This window comes from Giraffa tippelskirchi, chromosome 12 (genome assembly GCF_054371585.1).
Source record: "Giraffa tippelskirchi isolate mGirTip1 chromosome 12, T2T-mGirTip1v1.2.pri, whole genome shotgun sequence".
Classification (NCBI taxonomy): domain Eukaryota; kingdom Metazoa; phylum Chordata; class Mammalia; order Artiodactyla; family Giraffidae; genus Giraffa; species Giraffa tippelskirchi.
Window position 1 is genome coordinate 102,776,817 of NC_137286.1, and position 17,274 is coordinate 102,794,090.

The 17,274-nt window shown below is 36.5% G+C and overlaps 1 protein-coding gene and 1 pseudogene across 22 annotated transcripts in view; one reads left to right on the plus strand and one right to left on the minus strand.

The window, feature by feature from the left end:
• PAN3 (poly(A) specific ribonuclease subunit PAN3) overlaps nt 1-17,274 on the minus strand; it is a 123,194-nt gene that overhangs the window by 84,978 nt on the left and 20,942 nt on the right. The window lies entirely within an intron of this gene.
• LOC145530119 (centromere-associated protein E-like) lies at nt 1,652-16,434 on the plus strand (annotated as a pseudogene). The gene is made up of 6 exons (XR_014071467.1): nt 1,652-3,682; nt 3,727-5,704; nt 5,858-7,059; nt 7,216-8,995; nt 9,120-9,302; nt 16,421-16,434. The product of XR_014071467.1 is annotated as a centromere-associated protein E-like (transcript).

Below are 17,274 nucleotides of genomic sequence, written 5' to 3' on the forward strand. Positions count from 1 at the left end.
CTCTTTCTCTCTCTAATATATACAATTTTTACTTTAAGTCTCAAGATTCACTACAAAAGTGACTGATTTTTATCATTCTTCACAAAATCTGAATGAACAGCACAATAAGATAGTTGAAAGTAGTTTTACCCTTGTTTACTGGGCATTTAAAAAATAACTCAGGGCTTGAACAAAAGTTTTCAAGAAGAAAAAGTTGGAGAATGTATTCAAGACTAGCACTCCTCAACTGTCATGAACATACAGAACATTCTGAAAGTGAAAGTCGCTCAGTCGTGTCCTACTCTTTGTGAGCCCTTGGACTATACAGTTCATGGAATTCTCTAGGCCAGAATGGAGTGGGTAGCCGTTCCCTTCTCCAGGGGATCTTCCCAACCCAGGGGTGGAACCCAGGACTCCTGCATTGCAGGCGGATTCTTTACCAGCTGAGCCACCAGGGAAGGAACATGGTGGGGATCGTGTTAGAATGAAGGCTCTAACTCAGAAGGCCTGGAGTGAAGCATGAGACTCGGCATTTCTAAAAAGATCCTGGGACTCCTAGTACTGCTGCTAGTCTGGTGACCACCCTTCCAATAATAAAGTTCTGGAGAATGTCAGGGAAAGATCTGGATAAGTAACAGCTCATAGTAAAAAAGAAATTCAGGCCACCCTCCAAAAAAAGATAGGAGTTCAAGTAGTTAACATCCCAACTCCTTCTACCTTGCCCTAAATACTCAGAGCCTTCAAGGCCATTACTGATAACCCGCAAAGCCCTGGCCCTTCAAAATTTCTGGTCCTGGTCCAGTGGTTTAGGACTAAGGGAAGTCCACTCTCATTCCTAACAAAAAAGTCTCCGAACTACGTCAAAACAAACAACAATAAAAGCTAATGTTTAGAACTGTTTTATTTCAAAAACTTCAATGCACACACACCTTTTTTTCATTCATTCACTTAACATTGTAGCATAAATATTTTTGCCCTTCCTAGAAACACAATGACAAGATCTATTCTCCCCTCCTAAAAATTTTACAGTCTAGCAAAAGAAAAATCTATAAATACCACTGCTTGTATAGAAAATGTGGTTACAGACCAATTTTCAGAGCACAATTCTTTAGGTAAAACTGCAAAACAGCATCACCTCTATGACACTTTACAGGTCTTGTTATTATATATCATAATCTATATTACATATCACCATCTAATTGCTAGAGAAACAAATTAAATAATAATAAACTAGAGAAATCAATGCTATCCTAGGACAAAGAAACAGAATAACTATGCTTTCACTATTTATACTCAGAAACAATGAAGGATGATTTATCTAAAGTTATGATGAATGACCCTTTTCAATAATTTGCATTTATTACTCAGAACATGTTTACATACTTGGAAAACAGTAGTACACATATATGAAATATTATCTCCCTTCAGACAATATTTAATGAACTATTAGCTCATTGACTTTTGCATGCAGTAACAACTCAGCAACCTACCTCGTGCCACTCCTAAGAGTCTGAGGTCCTCTAACAAAAACCTCTGGTCTAGAATTTACTGTGTATTTATTTGAAAATCAACTTTCATTTCTCTTTTAAAACCTTTTCTCTATTCCCTGGGATCCAACCAGGCAGGATGGCTAAGGACATTTTCTCTATTCCCTGGGATCCAACCAGGCAGGATGGCTAAGGAAGGAGCCGTAGCTGTCTGCATGCAGATTCAGACTGCTCAATAGCAGAGAAGAAGCACTTGGAAAAGATACTCAAGTTTACTGGAAAACTGGCAATGATACAATTCATCAAGCTGATGGGAGTAAATCCTTCAATTTTGATTGTGTCTTTCATAGTAATGAAACTACTAAAAATGTGTATGAAGAAATTGTGGTATCAATCATAGATTCTGCCATCCAAGGCTAAAATGGTACTATATTTGCCTATGGGCAGACTGCTTCAGGAGAAACATATACTATGATGGATTCACAAGAGTATTTGGGAGTAACACCCAGGGCAATTCATGACACTGTCCAGAAAATCAAGAAGTTTCCTGATAGGGAATTTCTCTTACGTGTGTCTTACGTGGAGATATACAATGAAACCATTACAGACTTACGTTGTGATGCTCAAAAAATGAAGCCTTTAATAACTTGGGATGACTTCAACAGGAATGTGTATGTGGCCGACTTCATAGAAGTTGTTTATACATCAGAAATGGCTTTGAAGTGGATCACAAAAGGAGAAAAGAACAGGCATTATGGAATTACAAAAATGAATCAAAGAAGTAGTCTGTTCTCATACCATTTTTAGGATGATTTTGGAAAGTAGAGAGAAAGGTGAACCTTCTAATTTTGAAGGATCTGTCAAAGAGTTTCATTTGAATTTGGTTGATCTTGCAGGCAGTGAAAGGGCTGCTCAAACCCCTGCTGAAGGTCTGCGACTCAAGGAAGGCTATAATATAAATCAAAGCTTGTTTATTTTGGGACAAGTGATCAAGAAACTTAGCGATGGACAAGTTGATGGTTTCCTAAATTATTGAGATAGCAAATTAACACGAATTCTCCAGAATTCCTTGGGAGGAAATGCAGAAACATGTATTATCTACATGATTACTCTGGTGTCTTTTGATGAAACCCTTACTACTCTCCAGTTTGCCAGCACTGCCAAATATATAAAGAATACTCCTTATGTTAACGAGGTATCAAGTGATGAAGCTCTCCTGCAAAGATATAGAAAAGAAATAATGGATCTTAAAAAGCAATTAGAGGAGGTTTCTTTAGAGACTCCAGCCCAGGCAAAGGAAAAAGACCAACTGACCCAAGTCTTGGAAGAAGAAGACATATTTCAAAAAGTCCAGATTGAAAAAATTCAAAACCTAATACAGATGCTGGTGACCTCTTCTTCCCTAGTATCACAAGAATTAAAGGCTAAAAAAAACCAAAGAGTCCCTTGGTGCGTTGGGAAAATTAACAAAATGAAGGACTCAAACTACGTAAATAAATTTAATACGCCAATGAACATAACAACAAAAACACATAAGGCTGCTGTAAGTTTAGAAGAAACTGACAAATCTCTCTGTTCAGAGTCTGATATATTCAGTAACACTCTTGATACATTAACTGAGATAGAATGGAATCCAGCAACAAAGATACTAAGTCAGGAAAACTTAGAAAGTAAATTGAATTCACTTTGTGCTATGATAACCTGGTATTAGACTATGAACAATTAAGAAGAGAAAATGAAGAAATGGAGTTGAAATTAAGAGAAAAGAATGATTTGGATGAATTTGAAGCTCTAGAAAGAAAAGTAGAGAAAGATCAAGAGGACGAACTAAATTCAAAAGTAGAGCTGCTCAGAGAAAAGGAAGACCAGATTAAGATGCTACAGGAATACACCGACTCTCAGAAGTAAGAAAGTATGAAAATGGACTTGTCATACTCATTGGAAAACACTGAAGATCTAAAACAGATGAAACAGACTCTGCTTGATGTCAAAACTGTAGCTCTTGATACCAAAGTGAAATCAGTCTTCCTTAGAAGTGAAAATCTAAAGCTGAAAGAGAAAATGAAAGAACTTGCAAGTACGTGCAAGCAGATGGAAAACGATATGCAATTACATCAAAGTCAGCTGGGGGTGAAAAAGAAAATGCAAGTTGATCTAGAGAATGAATTACAATCATCTTTTAGGGAAATAACAAAACTCACCTCCCTTATAGATGGGTTCAGTGAAGTAACAAAATTCACCTCCCTTATAGATGGCAAAGTTCAAAAGATTTGCTCTCTAATATGGAATTGGAAAGAAAAATAACCCATCTGCAATAAGAACTGAATAAAGCAAAGAAAATGAAGCTTTGCGTAATGAAGTAAATTCGCTGTCAGAACTGAAACGCTGACCTTCAGAAATAGAAATGCTGAGGAAAGAGATACATGATAAATCTGAAGAGCTCTATATAGTAACATTAGAAAAAGACAAACTGTCTTCTGAAGTAGTTGAAAAGGAAAGTAGAATTCAAGGTTTACTTGAAGAAATTGGGAACACTAAAAATGACCTACTAACTTCCCAGTTGAGTTGTGAAAGCACTGATCAAGACTTCCAAGATGTTAAAAATCATCATATTGAATTTGAGCAAAAGTATAAGAAGGTCCTTGAAGAGAATGCAAAGAATCAAGAAACAGGAAATCTCTCTAAAGCTCAAGAACTTGGTTTAGATTTGGAGGCTCTGAAGACAGAGCTCTCTCACAAAACCCAAGAACTTCAGCAAAAAACAACTGAGAATCAAGAAAGATTAAAGGAAGTAGAAGAGCTGAAGGAACAATTAGAAAGTAGAGATTCTAGGTTTCACCCTGTAGAAAAGGAGAAAACACTGATTACTGAGAAACTTCAACAAACCTTAGTAGAAGTAAAAACCTTAACCCCAGAAAAAGATGATCAAAAATAACTCCAAGAGAGCCTACAAACTGAAAGGGACCAACTCAGAAATGACATTCAGGATACTATAAACATGAATATAGACACCCAGGAACAACTACAAAATGCTCCTGAGTCTTTGAAACAACACCAAGAAACAACTAACATGCTAAAAATGAAAATTTCTGAGGAAGCTTCCAAGAATTTGCATATAGAAGAAAACTTAGGAGCAACTAGGGATGAATTTCAGGAAAAGATGGTTGGCATAGATAAAAGTCAAAATTTGGAAACCCAAAAAACCCAAGCTCTGATTGCAGATGCTGAGGATAATGACCTAACTGAGCAACAGAGAAAGATATTTTCTTTAACACAGGATAAAAATGAACTGCAACAAATGTTAGTATTACAGCAGAAAAGGAACAACTGAAGACTTGACCTAAGAGAAAACATTGAAATGACCATTGAAAACCAGAAAGAATTAAGAATTCTTGGAAACGAACTTGAAAAACAACAGGATATTGTTGCACAAGAACCATACCATTAAGAAAGAAGAGCTTTCTAGTACCTGTGAAAAACTAGCAGAAGTTCAAGAAAAGCTAAAGAAAAAGAACCAAGCATCTCAGGACAAACAAGAACAGTCCTTCAATATGAAAGAAAAAGACAGTGAGATTAAGAAAATAATCAATGAGATGGAGCAACTGAAGGAGCAATTCAAAGTCAAAGACTTAGCACTACCAAAGCTAGAAATGGAAAAGCTCGAATTGTCTGAAAGACTTCAAGAAAGTCATGATGAAGTGAAAACTGTAACTAAGGAGAGACCTGACCTGCAGAGGCTACAAGAATTTCTTCAATCTGAAAAGAAACAACTCTAAGAAAACTTAGGAGAAATGGCATCTAAATAACCAGAAACCGAAGAGGAACTTAAAGTTGCTCACTGTCACCTGAAAGAACAAGAGGAAATTATTGGTAAACTGAGAGTGGATCTATCAGAGAAAGAAACTAAAATATCACACATTCAACAGGAATTAGAAACAGCAAATGATGAATTACAGAAAAAGATGCAAGAGCTTTATGAGAAACAGTTTATGACCATCAAAGAAATCAGTGAGATTCAGGAAAAAAGGAGTGAACTGGAACAGTTAAAGGAACAGCTCAAAGCCAAAGATTCATCACTACAAAGAATAGAAAGCGAGAGGTTCAAGTTGACTGAAAAACTTCAGGCAAGTCAAGAAGAATAAAAAACCATAATTAAGAAAAGAGATCAACTGAAAAGGGTACAGGAGGCCCTTCAAAAGGAAAGACACCAACTCAAAGAAAACACTAAAGAAACTGGAGCTGAAGAATTGAAAATCAAAGCAGAACTAAAAGCTACTTACATGCTTCTGAAGGAGTACCAAGAAACCATTAATGCAAGGAATAGTTCAGAAAAGACAGATCAAGGAACACATATACAGAGAGTCTTAGGGAATTCAGATGCTGACCTACAGGCAAAGATTCAAGAACTTCAGGAAGAAGAACATCAATGTCTTGAGATGAAAGATGTCAGTGAGACTCAGGAAAAAAATATGTGAAATGGAAAACTTGAAGAAGCAACTTGAGGCCCAAAAGTCAACTTTAGAAAATACAGAATGGGAAAACATAAAGTTAACCCAGAGACTCCATGAAAATCTTGTAGAAATAAGATCTGTTACAAAAGAAAGAGATGACCTTAGGAATATGGAGGAGACTCTCAAAGTAGAGATAGACCAGCTCAAGGAAAACCTAAGAGAAACAACAAGTCGAGACCTGGAAAATGAGAGGAACTAAGAACTGCCCAAATGAATCTGAAAGATCACCAAGTAACTATAGATAAACTCAGAGGAATTGTTTCAGAGAAGATAGATGATATATCAAATATCCAAATGAATTTAGAAAACACAAATACTGCCTTAAAAGCACAGATCCAAGAAAGAACTTCAAGACAAAGAACATCAACTTCTTAAGGTAAAAAATGATCTCAGGGAAAATATATATCAAACAGAGCAACTGAAGAAGCAATTAGAGACCCAGAATTCAGTCCTGGAAAGAACAGAAACAGAGAAGTTAAGGTTGACTCAGAAACTTCATGAAAATGTTGAAAAAATAAAATCTGTTACTAAGGAAAGAGATGACCTAAGAAGAATGGAGGGAACCCTCAGAATGGAGTGAGATCAACTCAGGAAAAGCCTCAGAGAAACAAAAGCTGAAGTCCTGGAAAAACAAGAGGAATCAAAAATAGCTCAGGTGCATCTGAAGGAGCACCAGGAAATTACTGATAAACTCAGAAGGACTGTCTCTGAGAACACAGAAGAAATATCAAATATGCAAGTGGATTTAGAAAATTCAAATGCTAAATTACAAGGAAAGGTCCAAGAAGTGAAAGCAAATGAACAGCGACTTTTTAAGTTTAAAGAAGAAATTAGTGAGACACAGAAAAAAATGTGTGACATTGAGCAACTGAAGAAAGAATTTAAGGCCCACAGCTTAACTATGTATAAAATACATATAAACTACATATACATATAAACTATGTATAAATTTGGCTCAGAAGCTTCATGAAAACCTTGAAGAAATGAAATCTGTAATGAAAGAAAGAGATAACCTAAGGAGAGTGGAAGAGACTCTGAAACTGGCGAGAGACCTACTCAAGGCAGATCTGCAAGGAACCATAGTTAGAGAACTGGAAACACAAGAACAACTAAAAATTGTTCATATGCATTTGAAAGAACACCAAGAAACTTGATAAATTCAGAGAGAGTTTCAGAAAAAAAAATCTCAGATTTCAAATATTCAAAAGGATTTAAATAAATCAAAAGATGAATTACAGAAAAAGGATCAACAGAACCACGAAGAGGAAAAATATGAAAAAAAGTTACTATATGATGGAAACCAACACCTTACAGGAAGCCTGAGAGAAAAGTGCTTTAGGATAAAAGAGATTCTGAAGAGATACTCAGAGATGGATAATCACTATGAATGTTTAAATAGATTGTCTCTTGACATAAAGAAGGAAATTGAAACCCAAAAAGAGCTTTCAATTAGAGTAAAAGCAAACCTCGCACTTCCATATCCACAAACCAAACAAATCCAGAAACTTCTTACTGCAAACCAGAGGTGTTCCATGGAATTTCATAGAGTCGTGATGAAACTTCAGTATGTGCTAAGCTATGCTGCAGCAACAAAGGAAGAACAACATGAATCTATCAATAAATTTGAAATGGCTTTTACTGATGAAGTGGAAAAGCAAAATGAACTGCTAATGAAAATACAGCACCTTCAACAAGATTATGACGTTGTTACCCGGAGAATCAAAGGACCTCAAATTGAGCCAGAGCACGGATCTACATATCGAAGAAATTCTCCAGGATTTCTCAGAAACTGATTTCCACAGCATAAAGACTGAATTTCAGCAAGTACTAAGTAACAGAAAAGAAATGATTCAGTTTTGGGAAGAGTCGTTGAAATGCTCATTTTGATACAGAAGAATTTAAAAATGTCATCCAGAAAGAAAATGATAGTATTTGTCAAGTGAATAACTTCTATCATAGCAAAATAATTGCTATAATGAATGAATTAACAGAATTTGAAGAAAGAAATGTTACCATAGTCAAACAATGGGAGCATGATCTGAAATCAATGAAAGAAAACAATGAAAAACTATTTAAAAACTACCAAACTTTGAAGCTCTCCCTGACCTCTGGTGCCCTTGTTAATTCTACTACACAAGACTGGCAACCTCAAGTCACATCAAGAACTACACAGCAAGCCACAGAGAAGATTCAAGAGCTGGAAACATCACTCCAGGAAGCTAAAGAAAGTGCTCTGCATATAGAGGGCAAGATTACGAAGATGCAGAAACAACTCAAGATGACTGATGACACAACAGCAAAACTTAACGGCAAGTTAATGAATCAAATGAATGCCTTGAAAAATAACGAAGAAAAGATCCAAGTACTACAGGACAAAGCTGCTTTAAGAGCTAAGCCTTATAAAGAAGAAACTGAAGATCTCAAAACGAAGCTGGTGAAAACAGACCTGGAAAAGATGAAAAGTATCAAGGAGTTTGAAAAGGAATTGCTTCAACAAAAGCCACTGCAGAATATCAAGAAGAACTTACGAGGCTATCGAGAGAAAATCTTAGAAGAAATCAACAGGCCCAAGATACCTCAATGGTATCAGAACATATTGATACTCAGCCTTCAAATAAACCCTTAACCTGTGGAGGTGGCAGTGGCATTGTACAAAGCACTAAAGCTCTTATTCTGAAAAGTGATTCACTTTTTCTGAAAAGTGATACATACAGCTAGAAAAGGAAGTTTCTAAGTTAAAGCAGCAAAATGAACAGCTAGTAAAGCAAAAGAATGAACTGTTAAGTGAGGTCAAGACCTGGAAGGAGAGAACTGTTAAGAGAGAAGTTCACAAAGAAATAACTTGTGAGAATTCTCCAAAGTCTTCTAAAGTGACTGGGACACCCTCTAAAAAGAGACACCATATGTCTTCTCAATGCAAGGAATGGAATGTCCAAGATCCTGTACCAAAGGAGTCACCAAAATCTTGGTTTTTTGATAACCGATCAAAGTCTTTGCCTGAAATGGCAACACATTCCAGTATTCTTGCCTGGAGAATCCCATGGACAGAGGAGCCTGGGGGGCTACAGTCCTTGCGGTTGCAAAGAGTCAGACATGACTAAGCAACTAACACACACAAAGTCTTTGCCAGTACCTCCTTCAGTTTGCTATTTTGATAACTCAGGTTTAGGCCTTTGTACAGAAGAACAAATTCCTGAAGCAGAGACCGTGGATCCCCAGCCAAGTCCTTGGCACATGTTGTCAGGAAAAGAAGCGTCTGAGTGCAGGACTCAGGAGACTCTGCTCTGCCACTTTTCTGGTGGCCCAGCATTCCATGTTTGGAAGTGTCTGTGTTTATGTCTTTATGTGTCTATCCCTGGCAGTCATGTCATAATCCAACTTAATTTCAGTCCAGTTTCCACTCTGCCACTACAATTGGAAGATGAAGGAATGGGATGAATTCCCATAATCTAGAGTGGTGATAGCAACAGACCTTCTTGAACGTGGTAATTCTTTAGAAGTTGAACAGTTTTATTTAGTTACATGCTTTATAAAGAATAAAGTTATTGAAGGGGAAAAAAAAACCTCTTCTGACTCACAAAGGTCTTCCCTCAATTAATTAAACATCCTGGTGGCTTAGCATATTTGTTATGATGAGAACTAAATGTATGATTACATTTACATTAACCATCAGTGGTTAATCTAAACCCACTGGGAAAAAATAGACTAACTGATTAAAACCATTTGAATATTTAAAATCAAAATCAAATATTTAAAATTAGCTAATTTCTGTATAGACAAAGGGAACTACCTCTACTTATTAGTTAATCAGGTATGTTAACACACCTGGACTTTAAAGGCTTCTACATCTAATTAATTTAGAACAGTAAATCTAAAACTATAAGTGATTATAAACTAGACTCCATTCAATTTTCTCCATTAGCAAAAGATTAAAAAATCAAAAGCAAAACCAAGTCAACCTCAAAGATCATGTTGCATTTTGTCCTGCCATTCATTATCAGTAACTATAGGCTTTTCACAGAAATATATTAGGTCCCTTATGTTTTCATTGTTTAAATAAAGCCAATTATAGGATGGGATGGTGACTAGGTCTATAGAAAGTGGGTCTATGGAAAAACAGTTAGTCATTATTAAAGACTCAGGGGCAGGTAAACATCTGTAAATGAAAAAGACCTTTCAACTTGTGCAGTCAATACAGAAATCATACACGGGTTGAGAAGATGAAAACAGAGGACACTGCTAGGTAAAAAGTAATCCAAATCATATCAAATGTAGCACAACAGGAGTTACACAGACACACAGAAACGTATTTTTTAAGCTCTACTGAGTAAGATCTCGGGAGAAGAAGCCTGAAAGAAAGCCTAAAAGCAGTCATTACTTCTGTTTTTAAAATTCAATGTTACAATGTAGTTTTATGCCACCAAAAATGAGATTAGTTGTTATGAAGACCACATTCAATTTCTAAAGATCTGGAACACCAAGCTGCAACTTCTTTTATTCTTTTGCTTTAGAATAGAACCAGAAAACAAGATGTAGAGAAATAAAATACCATGCCAACATTATTAAAATCTTTTAAGTGTGAGTAATGTTGTCTTAAATCATAAATTATTTCCGCAATAAACTATCACCTGTAATGACCATAAAAGCTTTTATATGAACTTTAGTCTCTTATCAAAAGCAATCATCATGCCAAAATGCCTATATGCTTATGAGCAAAAGGTTCCCTTTTGACTTATGTGTCCCCTTACTTAAATTCAATCTTGAAATGAAGCAGAACATCTTCAGCAAGGCCCTTTACTATGACTGAACTTTACGTAGTGGTTAATCAAAAGTAATCCAACACTGAGAAACAGATAAACAGATGTTTCTAAACTGCAAGACTGTAAGCAGCATAAGACTGAAACAACTACCATCTGACAAGCACAATGCACTATGGTAAGCACTTCATAGCATTAATATTATATAATATTCAAAATTCTGTGAGATAGGCACTATTAGAATATCAACTTTAGAAATGAGAAGGAGAGCTTAGAAGAGGCTATAATCTCAAAACTAACATAAGGTCATAAGGTCAAGCTACAGAGCTTGTACTCAACTATGGTATTCTGCCTCAATCCAAAAAATCTTATTCTACATTCTATAATATTCCTTAACATTATAACATAATGTTAACATTACAATATTAACATTATTTTAGCTACTCCTAAAATGACCACATTCCTAAATTAATCTTTCTTTGAATCTAATTGGCATGGATGGGATCAATGAGAAACAATAGCTGCACAGACTTTATTAAGCCACTCTACCCTCCCCACTTTCAAAACGCCAGGAAAACAAATCTTGAGAATAAAATAGAGTTGGGAAAACTTACACAGTTTTGGTTAAATTTAGCTTTAAATTTAGGCTAGCATGTTTGTGCATGAGAATTCTAAACTGATCTTAACTCATTTATTCCTGACCCCTACTTCAAAACAGTGATGAATCATCAGTAGTGCCAAGCTCTTAGCATCAGCTACAATGCATTGTAAATACAAAGCCCAAAGTAGAGTGTCAAGAAGCCAACTAGAATATCTCAGAATGATCCACTAGTTTCCAAATGCAGTGGCAAGTGCAGCATGGTTTTACTAAACTGTCATTATTAGGTACGAATCAACTCAAAATCCCAAAAGCTAAAGCTAAATAATGATTATCATCAAAAGCATTGGACATGAGTTTGAGCAAACTCCCAGAGATGGTGAAGGACAGGGAAGCCTGGCGTGCTGCAGTCCGTGGGGTTGCAAAGAGTTGGACACGACTTAGCAACTGAGCAGCAACAACAGCATTAAATACTATATACAAAAGCTTCAGTTCACGTGTTTAAATACAGTAGTCAGGTGAACACCAACCAACCACACACATCTTAAAAAAAAAGCCTCCAAAACAAAAACTCATATAAGATTTTTTTAAAAATCAATAGAACAAAATTCCCTTGAAATCATCAATTTTGAAAACTCTTAACTAAAGCAAGCTGTCACTGTACAGAAGCACCAATTAAAATAAAGTTCAGAAAATATGTGGCTGAACTCCTAGCTTGTTACAACAAAATTTAATTTACTCTATCCAAGGCACACCTCTATCTAAACACAATTCTGGAAGTTTATCCTGGATGACTCTTGATTTATGAGGGAAAGAAAGTGAACTCAAAGTTGAGTCATTTTCTACAGGAACTATCATTTCTATAAACAAGTTTCTAATCTAATCCATCATTTTAAGAAAAGAATAGACTGACTGGGGTTAAACAATAGGATAAATGGCACATGTAAGTCTGAGGATTCATATGCAGATAAGAGAGAAAACGCAACTGTTTGCTAAGGGAAGCTGAATACTATAGGTCATTAGCAATAAAAATGTTAGTGGATTTACATTCCATAAAAACAATGACAATCCTTTCAATATAAAACCACCAATTCATCAGACAGGGAATTACCATGTTATTTTAACAAAAATGAGCTTAATGTTTCATTCTTTTTTAATGTACTTAATAACATTTAAGTATGACATTTCAGAACTAAGAGCACAGATGCTTAAGTATCTAATAAACAAAGAGTTTACAACAAATTTAAGAAGGATAGCCCAAAAGAAAAATAAGCAAGTGAAAATGAAAAGTGAAAGTGAAGTCGCTCAGTCATGTCCGACTCTTTGCGACCCCATGGACTGTAGCCTACCAGGCTCCTCCGTCCATGGGATTTTCCAGGTGAGAATACTGGAGTGGGTTGCCATTTCCTTCTCCAGGAGATCTTCCCAACCCAGGGACTGAACCCGGGTCTCCCGCAAGGCAGACGCTTTACCATCTGACCCACCGGGAAAGTCCAAAATAAGCAAAGGACACATACACAAAAAAATCCAAGGTCAAAAAGCATAAGGGAGAGGCTCAACAGGACCAATAATCAAATGTTAACAGTGAGGAGCTTTTGACTATAAAATGACAGTGAAAGATTTCTACATCTGTTTTCAAGGCTACTGAAAAATCACCACCCATGAGTAGAAATACAAATTTGTGCAGCATTTCTGAAAAGTTATCTATCAATTATTAAAAGTTTGATTTTGTATTCTTCCCTAGAAATTTACACCGTGTAAAAAACTTAAACTGAGATAATCACATAAATGAAAAAAAAGACAGGCATAAGTCAATCAATGTTATCATCTCCTCCTCTGCATGTTACCAGTGGTGTCCTCTCTCTGTTAGGGGAAGCACACTAACTGAAACCGCCCACCCTGGCCAGGCACCATAGTAACCATCTGCATGAGTTGTTTTATGACAGGAGGGTCTGGTAAGGAACACAACTAACAAGCCTCCACCAATCAGAAGAGTTCGGGAAAAGTCAAAAGGAGACACCACATGTCCGACCACCTCCCAGAATCCTCCTCTGGCATCCATCTTGGCTGAACAAGGCTTGCACAACCAGGAAGGACCCTGAGTCAGAATGAGTGGCTAAGGACAACCCGGAAACTAATCCCATCACCATAAAACCCGAGACTGCAAGCCATGTGACAGAGCAGTTCTCCTGGGTTCCCTTACCCTCCTGCCCTCCTCCTGGGCACCCTTTCCCAATAAAATCTCTTGCTTTGTCAGTACATGTGTCTCGTTGGACAATTCATTTTCGAGTGTTAGACAAAAGAGCCCAATTTCGGACCCTGGAAGGGGTCCCTCTTCCTGCAACATCTCCATTACTTCTTCATTTTTCACCTTATAGAAGACTCAGTGCTTCTCATTCTGCCCTAAAGAGATTTTTATTTTTCTCTGAATGTAATTAAATATTATCTAGAGTAGTCCAAGTAAATTACTTGATTTCTCTAAATCTCCCATTTCCCAATCTGTGAAATGGAAAAAACAATGTCTCTCAAAGAACTGTTGGGGTGACTAAATGAGATAGAAATTATAAAACATTTAATTTTATAAAAGAATTACCATATTACCTGAAACAGATATAGAAAACCACTGTCAACATAAATAAAATCAAGTTTCTGTCTGCCAAGACATCACTGAGAAAATCCCTGATGTACTTTCACAAAATTTGATAGATATGTTTGAGAAGTTAACAGTTATGTGGGGACGAGTCAAAAATTCAAATGTTGGAGAAGGTGGGATCTGAACATTTCAAAGAAAAGCTGAACGTTCTCAGAGCAACTACAGGAGAAGGCCTTTCCAAAGGGTAACTAACACAGTTTGATCCAACGTGAGCAGCGACAGATATTTACTCATTTAATAACAGTAAACAATTCCCAAACAAGACTAGAAAGGTTTGGCTAACATCATGTTTTACCAGTAAGCTACCATTTATGGGGCATTTCTCATTTAGTCCTCATAACAAACTCAACAAACCAGGTATTAAGTATAATATTTTTCTCATTTTGCAAATGAAGACACAAAAAGGTTTAACTAAGCTTAAAGACCCAATCAGTGTAGATTAGGGGATTCAATTCAAACTGCCTGGCATCCAACTTCCAACTCTAAAACCTTGACCATTGTTCAATGATACTGTGTTATTACTATTTCTAACAGTTTGCCCTTAGAGAGAAATAAAAACTCACCATGAGCTCTGAGCAAGCTACAAACAGGAACCAGGATGCTCCTCCTCTGGACTCCAACAAGTTTACCATACATATTCCTAAATCTAAAACTTGAGCACCTTTCCACGGCATAGCAAAAGGAGGTGAACAGAGGATTAGTCAATTCCGTAACAGAAGAGTAGCTCAGAGAGTGTTAATTTGGAATTCTGAACACAATTTTCCGTAGGAATATTCCTGTACAACACTCATGGGGAAAAGATCCCGACGTGGCTTACCTGGAAATCTAAATACTAAGTAAAACAACATCTGAGAATATACTAAATGTTTAGAAATGGTTTCACAGGTGACGCTTTGTATTGTGATACCCATTAATATTTGTTTTTCAATGTCTTCTCCATTTTCTCCTCATCTTCCCCCCAACCCTGCCCCGCCCAAGATCAATACTTGGTTTCGTGTTCAATGAGTCTAACCATCTGAAGGATTAAGGAAGGATTTACATCCCAGATTGTCTATGCCCCAATCCTACAGATTTCTCCAAATTCCATTTTAGCTCTCGCCAGTTTGTTAGTCCTATTTGGTTCCCTATGTAAAAGTATGTAACATAAAAGTCACCTTTTGAAGAATATTAGAAATGTACACAAAAATTTTTAAACGTCAAAGTAATCAGAAATCATAAAATACACATCTCAGAAAACTTTGTAACAGAGATGATGGACAGAGGGAAAGATCCTCTTGAAATCGAGAACAGTGGGGAGGAGGCTCCACAGTGAGATCGGAGGAATCACCTGGAGCTAGGCCAACCCCAGCCTTGCCTCCTCACAAATAAGCTGGAAGTAGATATGCCGGCCTCCTCCGATCCCACCTCCTTCATCCTAATAAAGAGCTTTACAATCAGGAACAGAAGAAATAAACATGATATTCACAAGTCTCTGTCCTCTAATCTCACAGAATTTAACTTGGTGTTAAAACCCAAAAAACTTACAAAAGTGAAACTGTTATCCCACTACTAGAAACTTCGATAAAATACAAACGCCCAGCGATTAAAGCTGCACATTGACTGAAATGTCGTACTAAAGTACAATTAAAACAAAAGAAATGTAAATGACAAGCACCAGAGCCTTTTTGCTTTAATTTGGGAAGGGAAGAAAGCCAAATACAAAAATGACTAGATGACTAAAAAAGAGGGCAAAGAAGTACCATGAGTGTTATACAGCGGAAAGCCAAAATTGCCAGACACAAATTCTGCAGGAACTTTTATCTCAATCATTGGTGGTCATACGGCTAAGCAAGAATAGTTAGCAGATGTCATCACGTCATTTACAAATATCTGTATTCTTTACATCAAATTTTGTTTTAAAGAGGCTGTCCCTGAGGATTTCTGACAGAGCATTTTACTGCTGTCCAGATTACATCTGTGATTCACAGTGGCTCTCGGGTCCTTTACTGTCATACCAGTTCTCAGCTTGATCTATCTACCTTGTTGTTACAGTTTCCTCAGGCACTGATGTCCAATACATTATCTCCCATTTTCAACAAAATTCCAGCTCCAGTGTTTTGGGCAGCTTCTCTCTCCCACTGAGCATATACCCATAATTCAATTTCTTCTGCCATCACTCCTGGCCAATAATAACTATACATTTTCAAATAATGGTACTTTGCCTATTTATATGTTCATAACATAGAAAATTTAAAAAAAAATCTAGTGCTTCTCAAATATCAGTTGTGAAGGATCATGTTTTTTAAAAATTTCCTATGCATCATGGTCCTACACATTATTCATAAAATAGAAGTGGACTACTAGAAAATGATGACATATTTGGATGTTGTGGTATTATCAAACTGTTACAGAAGTTTCTAAACATTTACTTTCAATGTTTTAACTTATCTTCCTAGGTGCCGTCACCTGACACACCATGAGCAGCAGTGCCCTAAGGCATATATTCTGAGTATACAGCTCTTCTTCATGTATCTAACAACAATAAACCACCCAAACAAAGGTTCACCCAGCTATGAATCTCTCTGTACTGTTTTTTCACAGCACACATTTTACTTCAACAAGTCCTTACAGATACAAGGCCCTCAGCCATAGTCTCTTAGTTCATCTGTGATAGAAGAGAATTTTAAAATTTCCTGAAGATACCAACTCTCTACTTGCAATCAAACAATACCTTCTGCTCAGCATCTTTGCTTCTCCATATTCCTCATCTTCAAAAACCACAACTCAAACATCTTTTCGCCACAAACTCTTCTGGATCTAGAGAAATCTCTGCTATGTAGCAATCACCACACATTTAAATTTGCGCTGGTTAATACACTGCTTTGTAAATTTTCTCTAGTAGATTCATGCACTGCCTCTTGAATTAGATTTGAGGAAAGCAGAAAAAAACATCAGCTGATTCTTCTTATATATTCCACATAGCCCACAGTAAGACTGCTCACAATAAAAATATCTGACTGACCTGATCCAAATAATTCACATATTCCAGAGGCAAAAAGCAGCATTTGCAGCCCAGGGATTGGCCCGACTGAGATTTTCAGAAAATTATTTATCTAACTATGAAATAGTATGGCCCAAACACCTGTTTTCCAACGTTGTTATGAAACAAAATGTCACTGAGTAATCATGATAGCCTGCATAGATCACCTGGAATTATGATTAAATATTTACATAAAGTGAGTTACCTCCACTAAATTACATCATTAAACAGACATTATAAATTACTACAACAAAAGAACAAAGTCTCCAT